Source organism: Gobio gobio (assembly GCF_949357685.1).
Source record: "Gobio gobio genome assembly, chromosome: 5".
NCBI lineage: Eukaryota > Metazoa > Chordata > Actinopteri > Cypriniformes > Gobionidae > Gobio > Gobio gobio.
The window spans coordinates 23,103,888-23,110,376 of NC_137101.1; the positions used below are offsets into that span (position 1 = coordinate 23,103,888).

General features: G+C 37.1%; 1 protein-coding gene across 3 annotated transcripts in view; it reads left to right on the forward strand.

Annotated features, from left to right (window-relative positions):
• Positions 1-2,240, forward strand: part of lhfpl3 (LHFPL tetraspan subfamily member 3) — a 68,113-nt gene extending 65,873 nt beyond the window's left edge. For all 3 annotated transcript variants that reach the window (XM_079817749.1, XM_079817747.1, XM_079817748.1), the window contains one exon: positions 932-2,240. The gene's annotated coding sequence lies outside the window, so the exon portion shown is untranslated. The remainder of the gene's footprint in view (positions 1-931) is intronic.
• The last annotated feature ends 4,249 nt before the right edge of the window (positions 2,241-6,489 follow it).

A 6,489-nucleotide genomic window follows, 5' to 3' on the forward strand; every position in this document is an offset into this window, starting at 1 on the left:
GAAAAAAAAAAAGCATTTTTTACATTTTCCCATTCATTGCCAAAATCCAAGAAAATGCTCCAGACACCTGTGTTTGTGTTTGTGTGTGTGTGTGTGTGTGAGTGAACATGCTTGTTCCATATTGCATTTGTGCTCTAGTATTAGTACTTTATTTATGAATGAAAATCTTTCAGATTTATGCCAGTTTTGTTGATTTTATTTGCCAGTTTCTATAAAAATGCTCTCTGTTGCAGTCACACACGTGTGTGTTTGTGTGTGTGTGTGTGTGTGTGTGTGTGCGTGTGTGTATGAGACAGAAAGTTCGTTCTACTTTGTGTTTATGCTCTAGGACCAGACCTTGATATGAATGTGGAAATTTTCAGATTTATACTGGATTTAGTAAAAAAAAATTGACAAAAAAAGTGATTTTTTTTTTATTTTTTACACTTTCCCATTCATTTTCAATGTGGGGTCAATCTGACCCCGAGGGACTTAAACGGTAAATTTTTTTTACACACCTTTAGAACAACCAAATCAAGCCCAGATTTTTTGTGCATGTTTAGATAGATTATTTAGGAAAAGTCACAGAGTCTCATGGCCCTGAGATGAAGGGAACACATTTAAAAAATGGAGGAAAAGTCCAGTGGGGTCAGCTGGACCCCAAGGGACGATTAAGGGTTAAGGCCATCTAATATAAAGTGGGTCCACTGTTTGGGTGAACTATCCCTTTAAAAGACCCCATGAAACGATTTGACACAATATTAATTCCTTTGTTGAAAGTCAATGGGATCCATATGTTGTTTTGGACCCAATTTAATCTCACTGTATAGATAAAAATGGTTCCACAGAAGAAAGAAAGTCAGGTTTGGAATGACGCCGCTGAGTAAATTTGAAATTTCTCAAATATATTGCTGTGGATTTACAGTAAAATATCCCTTTGATCTGTTTTCAGGTGTTTCTGTCTCGTTTAAGAAAAATCATTATGTGAAATCACAATCCAGCTTTACCCATCATCCTGAGGGCAGGAAGCCTGACTGCAACGGTTTGAAGAAAAGAAGAAAAAAAAACGTTAAAGCAAAGGATGCACACAGGGTGAATGGAGTTGGGAACTCACTGCTTTTCTGTCCACATCCCTTCTTTTCACTGCACTCCCTGGAATTGCGTCTCAACAAATCCCTACCCTAGTTTGATTTACCGTGTTCTGTGCTACTAACATGATAGGGCAGCTAATGCACCGTTTAGAAGCACCGTTGACTTGGATTAATAATAATAATTAAAAAAGTTATTTATTTTACGTTGTGTCCTCTTCTTCAGGCCTGCATTACAATACTGTTAATATTTTGGGATTTAATAATTACTGTACAACTCTGTTCTATTTGACTGAATTCTCTAAGTATACTAATATAGAAGAAAACGTTCACAGGCTTGAATTGTGGGATACTCTCCAGCACAAAGCTGCAACACAGACATTCCCAGCCTGTTAGTATCTCTCTCTGTCACCATCACCCCTGGACAAAAAAAAAAAAAAGGTACACTGAATCATGACCACTTTACTCAAGAGCCAATTTACCTGCAAGTGATCATTTATCGGGTTTCAAATGTACAATTGTTTCACCACAGCGCTATCCAACATTGTTTAAAGGGGTATGTAAACAGAAGGTGAGAGTTCACTGTTAATATATTAAAAAACAAAACAAATAAGTGTCAAAATTAGGGGCAGACATCTCTGCCATTAGTAATTGTGCACAAGCCAAGTATATACAGAAGTAGGAGAGTGTTTTAAGTATTATGTATTGAGTGTATATGTTGAATTTCTGTATGTCTCTAATTCGATATTTACTTCTCGGCAGTGTTGGTGCTGTATAGTTATGTGTGCCATAATTATGATGTTCTCAGCTGGTACCGTTTTGTACTCTTGGTATAGTCATTCTGTCCCACCAAGATAAACGAACGCCAATCAATAAGAAAATGTCATGAGAAAACCTGGAGGATGTGGTTTCAAAACGCGAACACCCCACAGGAACCGCTCCCTCCCTTCTTGGACAGCTGAAGAGTTTGGATGATACTGGATGAAGTTCTGAAGGGTAAGAAAAGTGAAAGGAAAAAAATGTTTCGCTTTATTTATTGGGTGTCTGTCTTGTCGGATGTTGTATGTAGAAAATGATGTAAATACACCATTCAAATGTATTAGTTATAAAAGTTCATTAAAGACAATTCACCCACATCAATGAATAAAGATTTTACCTCTACAGACTAAAGTCAAGACAGTGTTGCGAAAGATATTTCATTCTGAGCATCGTTGTAAAGAACAAGCAGTCACATTTATCTTACTTTTGTCGCACTAGATCAGAGGTGTCCAATCCTACTCCTGGAGGGCCACTTCAGCTCCAATTGTACTTGAAGATACCTGAACCAGACAATCAAGGTCTTCAGGATTGCTGGAAACTTCCAGGCAAGAGTGTTTTTGGCTCTCTTCAGGAGCAGGGTTGGACACCCCTGGCAGTGCCTTGAGGAAAAAAAAGGGCACCCCTTCCACAATTACTATAAAAATTAGTTAGGTATATACTGTAGAACATATTTAAATCACTTACATATTTAAATAAATAAATAAATAACTATGTCCTTTGTTGGCATTATGCTGGAATTGGTAAACGAGAAAAATCAATGCTGTGCATTACTGACAGAAATTACTATTTATTATTGCTATAACTATTACTAGTATTTACACTGCAATTACAGTTGCATGAGTAATTATACAAGATTTAAATGACGCTTTGTAGGCTTATATGAAATGTTGGAAACGTTTAATTATTTTTCTATACATGATACATTTCTATAAACTAAAACTACCAGGAAGTGGTGGCAAGTCTTAAAGGGATAGTTCACCCAAAAATGAAAAATAGCCCATGATTTACTCATCCTTGAGTCACCCTAGGTGTATATGACATTCTTCTTTCAGATGAATATAATCAGTTATATTAAAAAAGTCCAGGCTAATCCAAGCTTTATAATAGCTGTTATAGTTGCTCTGTTTTTGAAGTCCATAAAAAATACATCTGTCCGTCAAATAACATGCTCCACAAGTCCCCGGGAGGTTAATTAAGGCCTTCTGAAGCGAATCGATGCGTTTGTGTAAGAAAAATATCCATATTTAAAACTTTATAAAGTAAAGTTTCGGCCGATCGCCTTCAGTATTCAATTTATGGAAAAAGTGTTAAAAGTGCCTCTGCTGTTCATAAGGCTTCCGTTACCAGGTATGCTCGTCAGATGCATTGCGAGAAGGCACTTTCAACACTTTTCCACGGAAGGCGGTCGGCTGGAACTGTACTTTATAAAGTTTTAAATATGGATATTTTTCATACACAAACGCATCGATTCGCTTCAGAAGGCCTTTATTAACACCCCAGAGCCATGTGGAGCACGTTATTCGACGGACAGATGCATTTTTTTATGGAGTTCAAAAACAGAGCAACTATTACTGCTATTATAAAGCTTGGATTAGCCAGGACTTTTTTTATTCGATTTTATTCGTCTGAAAGAAGAATGTCATATACACCTCGAATGACTTAAGGGTGAGTAAATAATGGGCTAATTTTAATTTTTGGGTGAACTATCCCTTTAAGCGAGTCAAAGAATCAATGATTCACGATTCATTCAAACCGAAACAGGGAGATGGAACTGTTCTGCTTTGTTTGGAACTATTATCATTGATCAAATAGAGCAGAAAAAGTCAAAATTGACATTACTGTGCTTAAAAATTTGAATGAATGTCAAATGCTTGTTTATTGAACTTGTATTAAAATGAATATTACATTTGCAATCACGCCGATATTTGAGGAAACTGCATTTTTCCTTGTATGATATTGCTTTACTATATCATATGAATCTTGTACAGTGACCATTCATATCCGAATTTTGCAGCATTTTTATTCATTTTGGTGGCATTTCCGATCCTGCACAACGCTATTTTACGTCAATGCCAGACTTGCTTGCCTGTTAAGCTTAATGGAGGGCTATTGCCCAAGTTAGGCTGGCTCTATGTAGTTATATTAATTGTGGTTTAATCTGACAGTAATGACAAACAACGTTGAAGCATAAGGTAAAAAAACGACTTACCTGGCTGTCACCAGTGAACGCAGATCAGTGAGACGTGAATGCTTCTCTGCTCGATTTGCATGGTGGCTTGTGACGAGTAACGTAGAAGAGGGAGAGATAGAGGGCTAAAAACAAGGGCTCATGCAGTCTCACAGAAATATAACTTAAAGGAAAGGTAGGCTATATTTTTCATAAACATTCTTTTTTTATACTGGTTGAAACTCTCACTCGTCGCATCCTGATATCAATTAATAATAGCAAAACATCTTCTGTGGAAGTCTCAGGACCGAAAAAATGTCTATTCAATCGGCCGAATGCAATAATGGGATGTCCTACATGTGTTTCCATACCTCCGCACATCCTGCTTGCGCAGACATCACACGTCATCAGCGCGTTCTGTAAGACTATGCAGAGTTGTGGACAGATAGAAGCCAGCCACCTTTTACATTTCCTCCTGAAGCAACACAATGAGCTAATGCTGCGTTCACGTCATAACTACCGTAATTATGAGATGGCAACCCGTGACTTTCTACTGCTACAATATCAATGCCGAAAGCAGCAGTCAGGTGGTACAACTACAGCTCTGTAAGTTGCTTACCTTCATTATTATTGTAATGTTATGTGCTTTGAGACATGAGGTAATTTAATGTCTCTCGTCTCATGGCACTTTGCAGACTTTGCTTTGTGTGTTCATGTGTTTTGAAGGTGTGGCTTTGGAGACGGTCTGAATGGATCTTAAGCTTTCAAAGCTAGCTTGCTATTACTAGCCTCTCTGAAATTGCCTACCCTTCCTTCAAACGCAGTTTTCGGGCACATGCTTAAAGCTACATTGTGTGATATTTTCAAACCATCTAGCGGTTAAAACGTATATGACCATCCAGAGAATTTTAGTTTCTGTTCCTCTCAATTCCGATTTCGTTTTAACTCCTACGGTGGCCGATTTAGTCCAAGATTAACATGGCTTCCAGTTCGACCCCGTCCACATTCACCACGGTGCCATCGAGTGTTAAAACGCGAAAGGCGAAGCTTGAATTTACGGGTATGTCCCTCTTTGGCTAATGTACTTTCAAGATGGAGAGGCAACAAGGCGACCCGCATTCAAACCCCTCACCCATATGTATTTTCAATGGCATATTATAAACTTACGAGAATACTTTATTACTTGAAAGAAGTAAATATACATTAATGAGCACATATATTTTTGAAAGAACTAAGTGTTTTTAGCTAAGAATAAACTAAAAAAGTTACACAGTGTAGCTTTAATTAAGAATTGACGCCATGTGCCAAATTTATATAACTAAAATATAAATTAAAAAATGTCTTGCAAAAAGAGCACTTATCTAGTAGTCAGAGACTAAAAAGGCTGGTGCTTGAGCACCACGTTGGGTCTTTCTGTGCACGTGCCTGACCCCTGGCCTGCACTAGGGGTGCTTTTTATTTCTTAAGGCCCTGATATACTTCAAGCAAAATCAAAGAACGAACTGGTGTGACATCATTACAAACAAAATCAAGCCAAAAAAAAAAAAAGGTTTGAAACCGTTTGCCAAAGCAAACTTTCCAGAAAAGTTAGCTCAGGCTGGTGAACAACACTATCGAGCTACCATTGGTTCTTGGAGATGATGTAATAGGTAGGTGTGAGTTTAATAAATAAACGTGACGTGACTTTACCAGTGTCGAATTGTAGAGCCTGTGCAAACATCCACATCGCTATATGTTGTTTTATTAACTGCCATTTCTCACTGCTGTCATTTTTGTTGTGCATTTATTTAGATATTAGGAAGAAAGCGTGCAGCACATATTTACATATTCATCTAAATGGCTCTCTTAGCAACATAGGTGGCAACAGGGATGTTTGCTTACTGTATACCGGAGCAAACTGTTTACCCCTAAACGAAGGACAAAAAGGAACTTAGCTGTTAGTATATTGGGGCCTTTATTTATACATCCTCATTTCCTTGTTAGTCTTGCAATATACAGTTTATACAAAATATAGATTATATTTATTTGATCATAATATACAGAACTCTATACTATATTAAAAGCAGGCTAACATAAAAGAACAGGCTTTTGTGTTGATCAAGAATTAAAAAAATATAAACACATTTTCCGTCCAGGAAATATTATAATAAAATGAAATATAAATCCAAGAAAGAATCATTTTAGCATGATTAAACAATGTAATGTTTACCACCTTAAAAACACAACCGGATGATTGATGTGAAACTTAAAATATAAAGTGTGACAAGAGCGTGCTCCTTTTATAAATCACTAAAAAGCTGTCGCTCATCTTAGTTCATCACAATCTTTAGCACCCAGTCTATTTTTTTTAACTTGTTATGGGGCACTGACACTAGGTAATACTGACCTGACAGCTGCTCAATCTTCACACCACAGCAAACCTTAGAAGGACAAGAC